This window comes from Sphaeramia orbicularis, chromosome 9, assembly GCF_902148855.1.
Source record: "Sphaeramia orbicularis chromosome 9, fSphaOr1.1, whole genome shotgun sequence".
Classification (NCBI taxonomy): Eukaryota; Metazoa; Chordata; class Actinopteri; order Kurtiformes; family Apogonidae; genus Sphaeramia; species Sphaeramia orbicularis.
The window spans coordinates 33,973,023-33,993,117 of NC_043965.1; positions in this window are offsets into that span (position 1 = coordinate 33,973,023).

A 20,095-nucleotide genomic window follows, 5' to 3' on the forward strand; every position below is an offset into this window, starting at 1 on the left:
TGACATCAGCTGTAGATCTGAGTTAAAAAAAAAAAAAAAAAGTAAGACGGAACAGTCGACTGACAAAGTATTATGCACATTCTACAGGAAGGAGGTTTCTTTTCACCAAGGCACTTCCAGCTTCAAATACCACATTAACGCGAAGCATATTTAGTCGGGGATTCTGCTAGCACTTCGGCTAACGCGTCACCCATCTTGCGACAAACCTGTTAAGTACATATATATTCCCTTGTTTCTTGAGTCTGTTTGCTAATGCAAAATGAGACACGATTAATACAGATTAAAAACGAATATTTCATCATGATTTATCAACATTAATCCACAGCAACTCTGGGATTAATCTGATTTAAAATGTTAATATTTGACAGCACTAAAATATTCATATAAATACCATATTCCTTATTTTTCTCTTATATTTAATTTCTCACTTCTTCGTGGTTTTTCTACTGGTCTTTTTCTCTGCACTTGCTTGTTGCTGCTGTTAACTGTGAAATTTCCCCACAATGGGATAAATAAAGTCACATCTTATCTTATCTTATAACTCAGACGTTTAATGGTTTAATAATCTGTCATACAGGAAACGGAGTAGAGGTCTGCGCTCGCTAGTTAAGTTGGAGTGCATTTCTAGTTAAGTCTCAGCACCAGGCTATGACATTCCTTCTTCAGTGCCATCTCAAATATTTGCCATCAGCTGCAAAAGTGTCCATTTATGGTTCCTTAAAGCTAAGGAATCAGGAAGATTTGGTTGTGTGAAAAAGACATGATCACTTTGAAATGATTATCATTAAGTGTGAGACTTAGAAAAAAAAAAAAAAAACAAAACAGACAGACTCTGATGTGTGGCGTTTTCATATTTAGGCGTGGGTGAGGAGATCCCGTGTCCAGTAATGGGAGACAGGTGGTGCCCAGGAGGAGATAAAGAGTGAGGCTTTTACCCCACAGGAGTCTGGCACCATCAACGCAGAAACAGACGCCTTTGCCTCCCATCTGGGGACACTCTCCAACCATCACTGCCAATTTACAGGGCACTCAATTACTGGTCATTACCTGAGCAATGAGGAGATGACCTGCTGCCTACGACGTCAAAGTGCCAAACCATGCATATAGTCAGATGGAAAAACTAAATAAAGCCACTAATGACGAACACTGCTAATTCTCTTCTGCTCTATTTATGTCACCATGATTATACCAAAATCTGTATACAAAACAAAAGAAAGCAGAATCTAAATAAAAAGACAAGAGACAGAAAGTACATCAGACATTTATAATAGTACCCCAGCTGGTGTGTGTGTATTTTAGACATGCAAACGTGCTTTGGAAAGTTAGTTAACTGAACAAAGCATACATGGATGAATATCAGAAAGTGTAGACTATAAATGTTCACACACAGCAGATATACAGACATACAGTAGCAAGTTGGAGCTAAACTGAAAACAAATGATTAATTTTTATTGCAAAGAAATCTATAACTTAAGGGTAAATGAGAACTACAAATCTTAAACTAATTTTGTTTCAGCCCGTTGCTTCCCAAAGACCACAGACAAGTACATTTTGTAATCAGCAGACCTTTACAGGTAAACTAAACTTGATCTTGCTGACATAATATGTCACAGGAAGCACTTTTTTCTCAAATTAAATAGCGGGTGAGATTAATAAGGAGAGCTCAAGTCTGCCCAAAGAGAAAGTAAGTCAGTGGTGCAGGAGTGACAGAGTCCAGCATTAGCATATAAACAACAGAGTGGAGTATCTGCTGCTGCTGCTGCTACACAAGGCTCAATTGTCAATATGTTCGCTGGTCCTCATCCAGGGATCAGAGAGGGGTTGTCAGGACTTTGATTCCTGCACACAGGGGAGAGGATAAACAGCAGAAAAACAGCACTCCAACCTGCCAATCACTGCACACACTGCATTTCTATCACTATAAAGTCCAATTTACACATTCAGCAGGATAAACAAAACTCAAATGTTGCCTTTGCTTCGAGAAAATTGGACTAAGATGGATCCAGAACAGACACATAGTTGAACTGCGGCGGCGGGGAAACAGAGTTGTGGGACGAGTGTCTAACTGCTGTAATAACAGTCGTAACGGGCTTTTCTGTTTTCCCAGAACTAATTCATTCTGTTGTACTGAATTTTTACAAGCAGTGAGGTTTAATGATGATAGTTATTAATCTTTATTCAACAAACTGCAAAGGGAAAAAAGTCACATCTCAGGCCAGGGGAAGATGACTTTGACAAGAACTACCCAGTTTTTGTGTTTCCTCGCACAATTTGGAGACAGTGAGAGGGGACATGATTGTATCTGTGTGTGGTTCTGTAACACTTAATTTCTTCTGCTTCCTCTCAGCAGGGGTTCCTGGATGCTAGTGTGGAGGGAAAAAAGCCAACATTTGTGGAGACCCAAGCAGTGTCAGACATAAGAATTCATAACAAATATTTCTCATATAGCCCCATATGTGTAAGAATGCTCATAGACTGCACAGAATGAATTTTAAAGTCTTAATCTAGTAGTTTTGATGAACATTTGAATAGCTAACATGCAGTAAGCAAGTATCTATAATTCATGTGTCAAATTGTAGTCCTCTACAGTTAGTAAACAGGCTTACCCTTCTATTTGTGCTACACTGGATATCACTCCAGTGAGAACATGTAAGCAAAGGCTGCCCTACTCTCAGCAGTTGCAGTTACCATGGCATTTGTGCTGGCAAGGCAAAAGTCTGTTTCAACCTGAAGGGATGCTGTAGCAAAATGTTGTACAACTTCAGATAAGTAGCTACTGTACCATGGTAATAAGTAGTTGAGAGCTGGTCTGTTCATCTTCACAAACTGTTGTACAATGAAACCTTGGATGTGCATAAAAAGCTGAAGTATACTAAATATTATACTTAAATAGTTTGCACTCATGTATTCTACTACTGCGTTTTCAAGGACACTCTTCTAATATGCTTGTTTTTCTACATACTTTTTCATTGCTTTGTGGGCTCAAGCAAAGATCAGGATGTGTTATTCCACTATAACTATGTTTGGAGGGACTAAACACCAGAAAACTCATCTTTATGCCTAAATAATAAACTGAAATTAAGGCTGTTTAATTTGTTGAAAAAGTCATAAGGTGGTGGTTTTCAATTCTGATAAAGATCAGTGAATCCAAAATACCACCATTATTATGGGGGTTGTGTTTACTTTGTTAGCCAAAAGTTCAGTACTAACCTGTTCACTGACAAGCATTTAACTTAGTCTGTACTTGGACAGTAATGTAACCATGTACTGCACCAGATTCCCTGTCTAAGCAGTGACTGATTGGATGTTTCTTTATCAGAGAGGTAGATAAGGACACTGCCCACAAATAGAAGAGATGTTACAACGTCCACACATTTTATTTTTAACTAAATGGCAGCCTTTTATGATTATATCACTGCACGGAGTGACACTGCGATTACGATTCAATTATTTCAGCTCTATCTTGTGCAATATGGCAGATCAAACAGTTCAGAATGTCCCAGAGTTTCAGAACCTCTGAAAACACAGTGTTCCAGTTTGCCTTAAGAAGAGGCATAGGAAGCCCACTGACAACAAAGGACAGATCATCCTCTCTTCTTTCGTTGGCCTCCGCTGACCTGCCTTCACACTTCAGTACGCAGAGAGAGAGAACCACACCGCATGCCAACGGCAATCCACAGCTTTTACCGACTCCCTAAAAACATAGGCCGCTGTAATTTGGTATGCAAATAAATCAGTGCACTTATTCTGCCTTAAGAAATATGAGATGGAATGGAACAAAGAGGGGCCATGGATTTGGACAAAACAGAGCGACGGAAAAAGAGACAGAAACCGGAGAAAAAGAAGGGACAAGACAGTGATTGGTAGCTGGCTGCCATTCCGGCCCAGCGGCCCTGCGGCTGATGCACAGAGTTGCGTAATGGGTCTGCATGCAGGGTGAAGCACAGCAAACAGGGCTTCAGCACATGTAGCTGAAGAGACCACTCAAGCCTTCTGGGGAAGGGAAGTTATTTCAGCGTGCGCATACGTACACAGGATGAGACAGCCGTGTTTTGACACAGTGTGCTAAAAATAGCAGATCCTTAATAGAAAAAAACAGAGTGCCAGTCAAATCCAGACTGGCACGAGGGGGAGAGATAAAACGTTTCTTCTGAAGATGGTCCTAAGAGCTGAACTACGGGGTGTGGCAAATTCAGAGGATAGAGACTAGTTGGAGGGCAAACTGCTCACTTCTCACTTCTGCTGCAACCCGCTAGCTTCACACAAGGCCAAACAACCACAACCACATACAATAAACAAACCAAAGCAATTAAGAATCAGCATGAGCAACTTTGCAGATCTGTTATGTAATTCTGAGCCTGTGGGGCCAAGTGTTAGGAAATGGCGGCAGACAGGCCTGTTGTGTTTTCTGCTACACATATATGGCCATTAATCACGCTCGGACTCTTTGCTCTTTTTCTATTTCTAGAGAAGCTGAAGCCTGAAGGCAGCGGACCTACAGCACTGCAGCACGTGCGCTGGACTTCAGCATCACTGCAAATGTCACACAATGTTAGCTTGCTCACTGTAAAGCAGCCTACGGTGAGAGGATCACGAGGACAACCTATAAATGGCACCTTTGTACCCAGTTCTTTATGGATGAAATGACTGGTAATTCTTTAAATTTAACACTTGATTTCCTCCATTAAAATTAATACCTCAAATGTATGCTTTTTGTAATTCTGGGTTTGACTTCATATTTTTAGATGAATTAAAATGTTGAATGGAAATATATTCGCTGCTCAGCTGCAGATAAGGGAATCGGTTACCAGGAAAAAAAAATTATAAAATACACTCAAGGGTTTAGCAGTGCAAAAACACCAGCTGCATTTGCACCCTGCAAAGAACTATAGGGAATACCAATGAGTACAGGTATTTCTGTAGACAGAAGCACAGAGCAGGTAGTGCAGGACACATGAACAGGTATTGTGTGAGTTAAAGCATCCTTTTACTCCACTCTCTCTCTTCTTCTTCTCTCTCTCTCTCTCTCTCTCTCCTTCCTTCTCCGGTGCATGAGAGGAAATTTCTGCAGGGTGTGTTGGAGTGTGAGTCATCATCAGTGCAGAGAGAAAAAGAGGGGAGAGGCATTCTTTAAGTCAAAGACAGTGCTTATGGCAGCAATGCAGCAAGGAAATGCCATACGCCCTATCTCTAAACAGATTAAGAGGGTTAAAATCCTCCACAAAAATCAACACCAGCAGCTAAAGGACTCCTAGCGGGTAGAAAATACATGCAAACAAATTGTTATGCAACCACAAATCAGGGTGTCAGACACTTTTGGGTTGGGCTGAGGCCTGAGCTTAATGTTTGTTCACATTACTGTGCAGAAACCCTGCACACTAATGTATAAGAAAAGAATATGAGCAGAGTGTATTGTAAATGCATAATATGGTTTACTACAAGGTCAATAACATCACATTTTCAAAGGTTAATTAGCAGCTACAGAGAGTAAACAGAGAGATTGTCTCCTTTGTGTTTTAAACCAATGATGCTAATATCAGGGAGGTTGGAGAAAGTTCCTGAAGGACTGCACTTGAAGAGAGGAGGAGCTCTCTCACAACCCCTAAAATGTAAGATTTTCAGACAGCATTTGTACTTTTTTCAGATAATTTGTTTAAAAGGAAAAAGGCTTGAGTCTGAAAAAATAAAAATCATGTTGTGAATATTTTGACAGATTCACAATGTGAATCACAGTTTTAGTGCGAATGGTAATTTTTGTATTTCATTTAATCTGGAAAAAAATGATGTGACTTGCTAGTAGCAAACAAGCATATTCCCTTACGTCTGGAGAATATGATCTGTAGGCCTAGGCATCTTTGTCACACTACCATGCTTCATTCATTTATTTATAATGGTATGTTGTGACAGGTTTTAGAAAAAAAGAAAAAAGCATCATCAGCTATTTGGATTTTACACTTAGCTACACTGTCATTTCTCAATTAATACCTAACTGAATGTGAAAGGGGAAATAAATGAATGAGTAGTCTGTGTGAATGAAGTGAAAATTCCACAACAAATGACGATGAAAGTACAAAACAAGGTCTGTTTTACTCTTAGAAGAGTAGGATGCTCTTTCTTTCTTTTTTGTGTGACTACAAAGAGGGAGTGAATGATAAAAAAAAGTGAAAGAGAATGTCTGACACTGACAAAGACTGGCTACTTGTACCATTGTGTAAACATCAAACAGACACAATCCAATTCACTCGCCTGCAACTTTCCCCGACCCTCTGAATTTTCTCACACCGCTCTTTGCAAAGGTTACTCCCACCCTTAAACACACTCCCTGGCCTGTCCTTACCTTCTCCCAAACAGAGACAGTGCAGGTCTGAAAGACTAGTTCCCTCATATCCACACCAGCAGCAGGTAACAAAAAAGGCAGGTTTCAGTCTCCAGAAGTCTGACCGAACAGCAGCGAGATAGCGAGATAGACGGACTTCTGTTCGCAGAATTCTGAAACCGCAGCATAAGTCTGCAACCTGATCCTGAAGTTCAGCTGAAGTCCATGGTGCTATCCAAGCCTGATGATTAAATTACTGCATGCTGCCAGAGCTCCTGTCGTCCAATAATACAACATCACCGACTCTAACTGATAAGCAGTGTGTCTGAAAAGGACATTAACATAATCTTAAAGTCTACGTAACAACTGCATGTGGTAAAGGACAGTCTGTTCATTTAGAGTGCTCAGAAAGCCTATTTTTTGAGTGTGTTCCCAGCCATTATCTAGACTCTCTGCTCTGTAAGGTAGTGCAAGTTAAATATTCAGACCCCAGTAAGTGGCTCAGTGCCATAGACTTTTGTCAGTCTATGTTTGTAGACATTGTAGATGAAGCTCTGGGAGTTGGATATTGGCTTGTTGCTATCTTTACAGGATGCTGGACTTTCCCGCTTATGTAGAGGGGATGCTGAGCTGACTCTCATTTCAATGAAAGGCTGTGTGATACCCAAGACATCTACTGAAAAAAACCGAGAAAGAGACATAAAAGGAGAAGGAAAGAGAGGGAGTGAGATGCAATCTAAGCAAATGACCCAGAAAACAAGCCTTTTCTGGTGAACTCGTTGGCTAAAAGTCAAGTCAGCACTGCGAGGATCAAGTCGGCCTGTCAGGATCACTCGGACCTCACACTCATCCTAAAGTACCTACAGAGAACAAAACCTCACCGCGGACATCTCAAATGTAGCGAGGAGCAAGAGACTGAGCTTAAAGGTCAACAACAAGCTCAGAAGAAAAAAAAAAAAAAAACGCCTCAGCACTAAGTCAGAATAAAATGCTCTGATGAACAAGTGTCCCTGAACGAGGCAGAGGAACAATTCAAGGGACGCTAGAGATGGGTTATAGCAGGATACAATAACAACACTCTAGACACAGCTCGTTGTTACCCTTCTGACACTCTGAGTGGCTGGCTTATCAGTCAGCTCCTTGGTCGGCATGAGAAACGCCGGCAGCCATTGTTGGCCTTTAATTCCACACAGGCACTGGTCTAATTAAGGGGCACTAGACTGAGCACAGTCACCCACCTACTAATGATTTACCATAACACAAGGGTTTCCAAATAAACCAGTAATATGTTCATCAAATATGCATACTTTAACACAAGATTAAGTATTACAGCAGTGGTTCCCAACCTTTTTTGGCTTGTGACCCCATTTCAACATCACAAATTTCTAGCAACCCCAGACATTCAAAACTCAGACTTTTTTTTTTTAAACTAAAAATTAAATTTGTTTTTGACCATGTAATAGTTTGCTATACTATGTTCCAAATAAACATTAATTTTAGATGACATTTAGACTATATAATGTATATTATTATGGATGAAGGCAGAAAAGCCAGGTGTAGATTACTGCACAAAGTCAGAATTTTATTTTCCTTGGTCAGGATATGTACAGTCAGTTCAGCTTGTATTTACAAGGCTGACAATTAATACTGAACAAACAATAACTCAAACTATGAATTACGAAAGAGCTGCAGCATCTGAAACCAACCACAATGAACATTTGAAAGAAAAACAGTACCACAGTGCTTCAGTTTCACCTTCAGAGTTTGTCATGTCTTTTATGTAGTGTGACTGTCTCTCATCTCGCCATATATTTTTATTAGTAAGTTGGGTTTTTTTTTATCAGTCACTAGAAATTTCAGGCAACCCCATTTGAATTCCAGGTGACCCCACATGGGGTCCTGACCCCAAGGTTGAAAAACCCTGTATTACAGTATTAGATGTGTGCAAAAACCAACTCCCTGTTTATGCTTTGTATTGCTGAAATTAAGTGTGGCACAGTCTTGGCTGAGGGGGAAAATGGTTATTTTGTGTATAGGTGTGAACTATCCCTTTAAACTGCTCTTTAACTTGACGGTGCAGCTAGGGGACTTCAATGACAAGCTTTGTAATTAACCACCACATAATGGGAATGACCTTATTAAGCTGCTACTGGGTCAAAAGCAGATTTAGGTTACCAAAACACATGTGCTTCTAATTATTCTTTAACATCAGGTAAATCAGGTACCATCATTTCATGCTAGTTTTCCTTTTTTTTTTTTTTTTTTTTTACTCATCTCAGCCGTTGCATAGTGTATAAACACAGACACACACAAAGCCAGATCTTTCTTTAGGAAAGAAACTATCAATATTTATGCACTGGCTCAGCCCATAAATATCAGTGGCCAGTCTAGAAATCAATGGTTGCCTGCTACATATTTTAATCTCCCCATGAAGGTCACATTACTCCAACAGCGCCTGAAATGGTGAAGCAGACACATGCTCAACTGAATCAGCCTGCAGCGTTTGCGTTCACACCACCCTGACCCTGTCCTAGTTCAAGTAATGTTACTACATACAGCCTTAAAGAGTGTAAAAACAGACAGCCTGGTAGCCGTAAATGGATTATAACTCATCATGTTTTTAGCTGCACCTGTAAAGGTTGGGCTTTCATGGTTTAGCCCTGTGTAACTCATGTACATTATAGATGAGGCAGAGGAGAAGGGGAGTGTTCACTGGAGCACTATCAGTTACCAGAAGGCCAATTTAAATCTCCCCCGTCATGACTAACCTCTATTTCAGAGCCACAGGGGTGAGACAGCATCAAGCTCAGCGTTCCCTGCAGGCTGCTGTAAACTCAGGCGCAACTCTCTGCTGGCCTCCCAAAAAAAAAAAAAAAGTCACTGTGTGTTCTTATTTCTAAAACGGCCGCACTGCCAAAGTGATTCCTGCCATCGCATGAATTTGTCACTATGCTAACAGGGCTTATGAAAGTTAGATGAACATTTTACGATCTTGTTAAAACCAGTTACATTATTAAAAGGGCACATTCATCCTGCGAGGCGAGAAAGAGAGCCTGTGGCAGATTGAAATTTTAATAAGCTCAATGCAGTAGCTAGATTGAGAAATTTGGCAGAGATTTAGCTGTGAAATCCTGAATGTGGTCATGTGATGATTTAGCCTCATTGTATCATGCATGCACTCAAGCAGGTCAAAAGACAGTGGATTCGGCAAACATGTGATAAACCCATTAACCATCTTAACATCGGGCACATCCCCCAGCATTTAATCTGTGATGGGAAGCACTGTTTTAATGTCGTCACTTTTAGTTTACCATTAAAAGATTGACTGCAGATGGTTGGGCTGCATATATTTACTCAACATTTATGCACTGGCAAGTTATTATCTCAACTCAGCCGTTTTTCAGCAACAGTGACTTTTTTCCCTGTACGCCACTGCACACTGCTGCTGAATGAATACAGAAAAGGTTCAGTGACACTAAAGCCCACAGCCACCATGACAAGCCAGACTGAGGATGAAGGTGGCTGGTGTCACCAGGCTCAGAAACACCTGACCCTGGAGGAGACTGCAAAGGACTCTGGGCTTCACTCCGTTATCTCTGATAAAGCTGTGATAAACGTTATCTCAGCATCATAAGTGTACCGTAATCTCGTAAGGCTGGCTACATACAGTGCTGTGTGTTTATATGATTGTGTGTACGTGCCCTTGTCTATGTTCATGCTGGCATCAGACACTCAGTGTGTTCAATCATGCCGTAGATCCTACCAGCTCTTCACAAACCTGTTACAGCGGAGAGGCAAATGGAACTGTTCCAACAGCAACATAGCCTAACAGTTTACATTCAGCTCGTACCTCAGTCACAGGAACACTGAGTATACACAGGAAATGGCTACAGAAATTGGATAAAAACAGATTTCATTCATTATCAGTTTTAACCAATAGACTGGTGATGGAAAAATTCAATATGAATAGTGGGTTAGACTATTTCTGTGTACGTGCCTTATGTTTATAATGACTCCTCAGTGTTGCGAGAACATCATGATCTGTCCCAAGAAGCGCCTGAGCACAGAGCAGGAATTATATCTGTAAGATGAAGTCACAACATTAGTGCCAGACACACACGCATATATTGCTATGATTACTGTTGGGTGTGACAATTTTTTACTCTTTATAAGGAACTACAGTTCTTTGAGTTAATCAGTCAACTACTGCAACTGCTGTATAATAATAATAATAATAATAATAATAATAATAATAACAACATTTATAAAGCACTTTTCATTCAGCGTATGCTCTTCTTAGTCCTTGCTGCAAGTAAATGCTTTTTGATACAAGAATCCAGCAAATCTGTCTTTTGTCTCAGAGCATTTTTCTATCAGCTGATGGCAGAAGTGATGTGAGCACTCTCTCTCCACAGCCTGTATCATTTACATTCACACCACCCTGACCCTGCCCAAGTTTAGGTAACACTTCTACACAAAGACAGTAAAAACATGAGCTCATTACCTGTAAATGGATGGTAAAAGCACCATACTGTATGACAGGTACTTCATCTGTACCTGTAAAAGTTGTGTTTTCATAGTTACTTCACTACATATAAAGAGACCGTTTACTATTTACATTGTCACTACCGGTCAGGCTAACTTGGTAACAAACTCATAAAAGAATAAAACTTAACAAGTGGTGCCTTGCACAACAAACCCCACCCCTTGCACATGCTGTAGCTTATTTTGGCATCGATCCAGGTAATGCATGTGCTGATGTCAGCATATCAATTGCCTTTACATATGTGCTAAGTTTGAAGTAAATTGAAACAAAATTGATGTTTTAATAGACATTTGAAATTTCGCCCCTTATAAGTAAATGGAAAAAAAGGACTTTAAAATTTCGTAAAAAATTTGAACTTTGACCTACTTTTCCCAAAATGTTATCAGATCTATTCTGGGTCACTGGCAATTTATAAACCCAATTTGGTATGAATTCAACCAATAGTTTTGCTGCTAGAGTGTTAACAACAAACAAACAAACAAACTGAACCAAAAACAATACCTCTTGCCTCCCCTTTGAGGGGCGGGGTAATAATGGTTTAACGTGGATCATTTTTGAGTCTATATATGTTATTATTCATTATTATTATTATTATTATTATTATTATTAATTTTATTATTTTATTAGATATTTATTTATTATTTATTTATTATTTATTTTGGCATTAACCAAAATAAAGGAAAGTAAAGCCCTCTACTATATTATGTTAATAATGAATTCAATAATTATAGAAGAGAAAATCCCACAGCAGTTCCCTAAAAGTCTTTCACTGATTGCAGTAATGTTGGACTTTTACTAAAGTACACAACACAATTATTTGGAGGAAAATATTATACTTTTCTCTCCCTTCCATTAGTAGCTGTAATATTTGAGTTAATAATGAGAATAACGGATCAGCAATTGTAATCCAGTGAGACAGATGATCCTAAATTTTTACTTTTGCCATCTTAAATATACACCGCCCCACACATATAATTTCAATGGACCATCTTTAGCTTTGATTGCAGAACAGATTCCTGGCATCATTTATGCCACGCAATGCTTATGCAACAGCACAATAAATGTCACAAAATTTATTTCCAAACAGACCTGCATTCATTTTTGGCCAAGGCCTTGTACTAATGATGGGAGAGCCAGACTGCTGCATTACATCTTCTCCATCCAGAAGATTTTCAATGGGGTTCAGGTCTGGACTTTGTAAGGCAAATCCATGTGTGAAAAGGACGTCTAATGCTCCCTGAACCACTCTTTCACAAGCCCAATTAACCAGATGAATCTAAGCTTTGTCCAATTTTTGAGTTCCCTGGTGAAATAATAGTTGTTTAAGAAATGAAAAGCTACTCGCTGCATCATTTTGGATCAAACAAATTATTGCAGCTGAGATACATTAACCTCTGCATTAATTATCTAGTGGAAGGCTCTTACATATTTGCTTTGTTAAATCCAGTGTGTGTTGATACTAATAGTTTTGTATCTTTACTGAAAACTACTGCCACTGACAACATGAAAGGCCCTTATGTCAGCCAGTGTTAAGTTTGTCTGTTCTAAACTTTTTGGTTAAAAGGTATAATAACTGTGTTCAACTCAACCTCTAAAGGGGTCATATTTCACAAACCCCACTTTTATTAGTCTTTGATGTGTTTATTTGTGTATTTGGGGACCCTAATCGTTCCAAAAGTTTGAATTTTAACCCTCCAGGTGCTGCAAAGCTATCTTTATATTCATTTTGGCAAAAATCGAGTGGATTTCTACAACCGGTTTTAATTTGTTACATCTATAACTAGTTACATCACAACATTTGCACATATAAGGTCAAGTACGACAAAAGTGTTGTGGTTGTAGTCCATACTGAAAATAGGTCCAAACTTCAAGCCAATTACCTAAAATGTTCAGTTGTTGGTTGAACGGGACAGAACAGTACAGTCCAGTCAACAACTTGGAGGGGGTGGGGTGTGAAGTGGCTCATTTGCATTTAAAGGGCCGGCGCTCAAAACGACCTTTCTGGTTTCATTACTCAGAAATAGGGTTGAAGATGGACCTGTGGAGTCGAATTAATGAAGAATTCAGACCCAAACATAGCATTTACAGTTTACGTAGACCATAGGGAAATGTTTTAAAATGCATAATTCCATTTAACAAAAGCAAAATATCACTCCTTTAAGTCAGGTTTTTAATGCAGATAATTTACTTTAAGCAAAGTATTTTTACAATACAGTGCTGTCACTTTTACTACCTCCTCTGTTAGTAAGCAGGCCCCGGCACATTTTAATTAAAAAGACCAACAGTTTGGTAAATGAAGCTTCCCAGCTGGTCACATAAGGTAATATGACATTGATTATGTTGTGAAGAAACAGGTATGAAGACTGAATCCTTACTTCTGACATCCTTGGAAGTGACAAATATCACTAAATGGATACTAATTGTAGATTTGTATTATTGGATGCTTGCACTGAACTCGAGCTTGGCCTATTATAAAAAAAAACACATATCACTATTGGACAACTCCTTATGCTTTATGACGACTAACTAGTCACTCCACTGGAGAGACACACAGAGCTGCAGCATGAATGGTGTGTAGCAAAAGTAGTGTGCAGTCCCGGGTCAGCCAGCAGCATCTGAGCGTTAATAAGGGGGGTAATTGAATTAGAGGATCAGTGGAGGCCTGTAGTGTGGGCGCCACACAGCTCTAATTTCATTACAAGTGATGTAAACATGAGGTTGGCCCCCAGCACAGCAGCCTCCCACATCAATACATGCACAAACAAACATGTATACACACCTAATATATAATACCTAAAGCATTTATGTCATGTAACAACCTGTCCTATCATACAACGACTTCTATCAGTGTGTTTCACCAATGAGGTAATACAGGTATATCAAAGACAGAAAATAATACGTCTGTGGTATGAGAAAAAAAAAAAAACAGAGTGTTTAAGCAGCTTCTTCAATAATGGTGAAGTATTCAAAGTGTCATTAAATGTGCTGCACAGTGGCTCACAGGTTAACACTGTCATCTCACAGCGAGAAGGAAATCGATCCTCAGCCTCGGTGTTTCCTTGATGAAGTGTATGTGTATTCTCCCCTGAAGCACTGAATATTAAAAATTAGGAATAAATGATGAATCTGGGCTGTAATGGAGGTGTAGGAGGAGTACGTGAGGCATAAAGTTGAGAATATTTTTAGTGTGGTTTGTTAAGAGGAACATGATGACTATGCTCCAGTCAATGACTTCTCCACTGGGTAAGTAACTGTGGTGTTCCAGTCTGAGTGATGCATATTTATGATCAGTGTACGTCTTGGCTTGATGAGTCACTTGACCATCAAAAAAACCTGTAGGTCTGACTATGGGCCTCTCTCTGGTCATAAATAGTCATGAGGCTGAAGTTAACCAAGATAGAAATGTTCACATTCCTAATAAGTCTTGGCCCTCGCTATCACATCTGTGACAATGAGACACTCCCAGAGACAGATGGGCAATGGGTCACATCCACAGCTTATTAATATGCTGCTGAGCCCACAGAGCACACGCAGAAAAACGAAGGATATGGAAACAAGAAGCCGTCTGCTGCAAAGGGACTAACAGAACTATCTTGCCAAAACATCACACATCACATTACTGCATCAGGCTATAAATAAGCAAATTGTCTCCACTTTACGCAGCATATCTACACATGCAACTCACATCTATACTAAAGACACGATGCTCGAAAAATGCTTCACTTCGACCAGTCTTTGATGGATGCGGCTGTTTTATTTTCTGACAGACTGGTCAGTCTGCCAATTTAACCAAAGTTTACGCCCACAGCACAAGAGGATGAAAACATGGGTGAAGAGAGAGACTTCAGGTACAGAAACATCCACATAAAGAGGGTGCATGTTGTGATGACACCTGCTGAGCTGTATTTTGTAAGATGTCAACAGCAGGCATTAACCACAGTTCAAGTAAACCAAACTAATGAATTAATTAGATCATCATTGTCCGTTATGTGAGTGGGAATGAGCTTGGAATCACAGATTGAAGACAGATTGCATCACTAACACTAAGAGCAGGTCAAGACTGAAAATATAAAACAGTGCGTTGTATTTAAATACTAATAATACTGAAATAAAAGCAGTATATAAATACAAACAAGCTGAATATTTTTGACCAAAAAAAACCCCACCAGACTCATCATCACTGCAGTATCTTAAAAAACTCATTAAGCTGAGAAAATGTGAAAAAATATGCAGACTGTATCCTGGTCTTTAAAATCCTTCGTGGATTAGCAGCTGCCCCTTTACAGGAATTTGTACAAATAACCCAAAACAGATAAACCAGAGCTAGTTGTCGAGGTGACTGTATAATTCCATCTAGAAGAAGTGCCTTTGGACAGGCTGTGTTTTCATACCATGCCTCTCAAACTTGGAACACATTACCAACAGTTATCTGCGACCTGCCCACCCTCAGCTCATTCACTAAACATCTAAAATCATGGTTATTGGACAATCCAACCTGCCTCCACAATCTCATATAAAGTCAGCTGGTACTCTGAAGTTGTGTGTGTATGTATATGTGTGTATGTTGTGTACACTGTAGCAGAAATGCATGTTTTACTTGTCTGTTGAATGAGTACACTAGATTGTACTGTTTAACATGAACTAACATGATCTGTTTATTTCTTTGTATTTTATGGATTGTTTGTTTTATCTTGTTGTACAGTGTCCTTGGGTGTCTTGAAAGGCACTTCTAAATAAAATGTATTATTATTATTGTTATTATTATTATTATTATTAACTATGTTGTTTTATGTAAGAACTAAAGATAGAAATGAGCATTGGCTATAATCCTGCATATTGGCACATATTGTGTTTATTAATATGCACAGTCCCTTTGAAAAAAAACATACACTTCAAACTTCAAATAAAGGACAAAGCATGACTTATGTATTTCTGAATTAGTTTTGTGATTTTTTTTTTCTTAACTCATGAGACCTAAACAGCAACTGGTGACCAAAATCATTTACTGATCTAAAATGTTTCATAAGTTTTGAACCACTAAAACTTATGAAACATTTAAATAATTGGTGTAAAATGCAGTTTGGTCATCAGATAGGACCCATTTGGATATTCAGAGGCTTGGAATGAACATGGAAACACTGTCATTTTCTACAACATTGACTCACCATGGAGTTTGAGAAATGACAGTGGATGGAGATACTTGGTTTTATGCTCAGTTATAGATATGCTGGTATATTTGCTTAAAAAGTCACTTTTTCTTCAGTTTTCTGTTTTTTAATATAATAACCCTTCACTTTAACCTGAACTTTCATGAACATCTATATGATCAGTAAATGAAATATATGAAAATACATGATTGTCACTCAAAAACTACAAAATACACAGGATAATATTATAATAAATGGTGATAAATCATTTCAGAAAGGTTAAATATAGAGAAAAATCATTTGGGAACTGCCACAGACGTAGCACCGGGCCTTTATGGGTTAAACATGACATATACTAAACAGGATAAGCAGTGAAGTGACCGAAGATGAAGACGTGCTTCACTCTTTTACCACTTTCCTTCAACATGAAAAACCCCTGCACTCATACAATAAAAAGCCCAGTAATAGAGGAAAATGTTTTGAAAATGTTGACTTTTGCAGAATAGCAACTAGAAGTCAGTATCTGCACAAATGTGCATCGCAAAAAGATAACAAAGGTAAAAGGGGTGCACAAAACTCTCTAGGGCAAAGGAAAAAATGTCCTTTTTTTCAAGTTTGCTCACATGAATACAAACATGCTGCGTAAGATGGAAAGATGTAAGGGCTGTCGACATCCGTGTACAGGAGGCAGATACCTTTACCGGGGCGCGTCTGTTGTTGATTGCATCTCCATCATAAGATAACAGAGCTTCAGGCTAATGGAGCTTGCTGAAGCAGTGCCTCATGCTCTGTCAGTTTTTTATTACCACTTCACTCAGTTTTACATAAGGCCATGCTGTACTGGTAATTACTGATGCTATGCCAATCTTTCAGGATCCATAATCGGCTGTTTTTCCACTTCAAGGAACTAACAGCCCACCCACCCCCTCGGCAGTACCCCTGCTTCTCCCAGTCCATTTCTCTGTTGACTGAACGGTGCAAAACACCAGCTTAATGACATGACAGGATGCATGTTGACTTCAAAAGTACTTGTTTCCCAGCAACCATCATAGGTATGAGAGAAGTGCCTTTATGTGACCAGATCCTATTCACAAAAAAAGATTGTGATTATAAGACTGTCTGACTGAAGGTAGGAGAAGACAGGACTGCCAAAAAACGCCATGCACTATTTACTATTTGCAAATAAGCAAATGCAATGTTTTCTCAGGACTGATACCAATATGTACCCGGAGTTACATAATTAATCACAATGAAATCACAATGGCAAAGTCCGTTTATAACTACAAAGAGCCCATGCATGTATGGAGATACTCTGGATTTAATAACTCTGCAAAAAAAAATACAGAATAGAAGTTGCTTAATTTTTTTTTTTTTAGGTATTTTTTATACCAGTTTAAGTTTCCATTCTTGAGTTAGAGAGAATACACATATTACGCATTAGAGCCCGACCGATATGGGATTTTTGGGGCCGATGCTGATACAGATACAAAAAATAGCTGATATCCAATATATCGGCTGATATATGAAATAAGAACATTGATATACACAGGATATAATAGTTTTATATTAGATAATGGAGGGCATGTGAATTAACAGTTGCATAAATCTTTGTTTATCTCACAAAGATAATTTACATAACTTCAAAAAGCTTTATAATAGTCTTATATTAGACTAGTATGTGACCCGTGGGGAACCAAGGGTTGTAGATGTGGTAGTTTTAGGGAGAGCAGACTTTTGAGAAAAAGATGTGAGTCTATATTTTACAAGTAGTGAAATAAAAATCGTTTGGTAAATCATTCTTTAAAATGTAAATGACAATTAATATACAGTATTAGCACCCAGATGTGCCTGCAGAAGGAAATTGTGAGATACACAGGAAGCGCACGGATGAAGTGGGGTGGGGAATAGTTCATGAGATGGGGGGATTGCAATCCATGATTGTCTTCTCCTTTGCTGCAGCTAAGTGAGTGTGGGAGGTGATGCTGCACTTCGCTGGTCTGTGTGTTTGTGTGTGAGGGGGAGGGGCCAGGCACTCTTCGCGCAGCAAAAAAGTTAATACATTGGTTCCATATGGGCCTATGTTGATTAATCGGTGATACGCTGTAATCGGCCGTCGGGCTCTAATACGCACAGTACATTTTCATTCAATACCAAATAAACAGACTCAAATCACAATCCCAAAAAGAACATACATCGCAAATCAGGATTTTGTCCACAATGTTGCAGCTCCAGCATGACTGCACCATGTGTTAAATGTGTTTTTCCTCCAAATCATACAGCTCCAATTCTGTGGTTTATTAGTAATCAAGGACACAACTAAATAGTATGCAGATCAAATATATATTTACATTATCTGGAATCACCAGACAGCTATATACAGAATATTAGTGTCACAAGCATAGACCGAACTGTGCTGAAATTCCTTTAACCTTTAAAGACCTAGAACTATTTTTGTAGAAGCTTCCAAATGAATTTTTTATACACTTCTTAACTGATTTATCACTTGTCATTATGTTATCCTCCACATTTTGCGTTCTTTTTCAGTGAAAATCAGGTGTTTTCCTACATTTCTATTGCTTCTTATGTACTTCTTCATAAATATTATATCAGAACAAAAAAATTAGAGAAAGGGGACTTTTAAACCAAAATATATAATTAACTGTAACTTGTCAATCACATGTCAGTCACTGTCAAACTCCATGAGTTTTATTGGTGAATTAATGTTGCAAAGGATAACAGCATTTCCATGTTCACTACGGAGCCTCTGGATGTCCGAATGTGTGATATCTGATGATGATGAAAAGCTGATAGACTGTACTTTGACTGAGTTATTTCAATGTATTGATAAGGTTAGTGATTTAGAAGTTTAGAAGAAAACACTTTTAAAAAGAAGATGCTTTGGTCGAGTGTTTAGGGTTAAGTTGGCTGTTAAAATCAAATAATGTTCATTTCAACAATATTTCAACAGTATTTTATGCTTTCACATAGAACTGGAGGAATTTTTAATTAAAAAAATAAGTAAATGTCCTTTTTCCTTTTCAGTGTGGATAGGCTATTAGTCATGATATGTAACCAATTAGAGAGTGGTGTGGGCGGGACAAAGACAAATGAGAGTATTTGAGAGTGATAATTGCAAAAATGTGAAAACTGGATTATATAACTGGCCATGACCAACAGCCATAAATTTGGCATACAGTACCGTGCAAGTCTCAGGCTACCATTACATATGTTATTTTAGCAAAAATTATAATAATCATATATGGAGATTTCTCTGCATCAATACATCAACTGCAAGAAATACATAAAATTATATCAAAACAGCATCTAAAACACAGACACAGTTAGAAAAAAAACCATGATTATAGACGTTATATGGAATCATCTAGGCAATGAGACATTATATGAGACCGTAAAGAAAAACTCTAGGATATTCTGCATGAAGCTTGGTTTAATTTTTAGGAATATTTAAGAAAACTTGCAGACAGTTGAGCTGAAAGAGTAAAAATCTACTAAATCTAAAAATACTGACTTTACCTGTAGAAGCCTTTTAGTTCTGATTTATTTAATGTTTAAATACTGTGCACACATCCCCTACATTATCTTATAAAAATGCATGTTCATTGAACCCTACAAAACCAACAACATGTAGTGGCCTTAGAGCAAGGGTGTCAAACTCATTTTAATTCAGGGGCCACATTCAGCCCAGTGTGATCTCAAGTGGGCCAGACCAGTAAAATAATAATCTATAAATAACAGTCCAATATTTAATCTTCGTTTGAATTAAATTACATTATAAAAAATGTGAATATCCTCAAAAACCATATACACGCTGAAATATCTTTTTTTTAAGTGGAATTTCAACAATATGTCCCCGCTTATTATTAACACAGTGGAAAACAAAAAACATTTAGTAACAGGCATAATATTATCAAAATTGCACTTATTTTTCTTAAGACATTTCAGGTTGTTCATATTTGTTCAGGTTATTCACATGTTATTGTTAAAGGATACTTTGGAAATGTAAATATTTTCATAATGTAACTTTACTTTGTTCACATTAGATCAAGAATAACAGTTGGAGTTGTC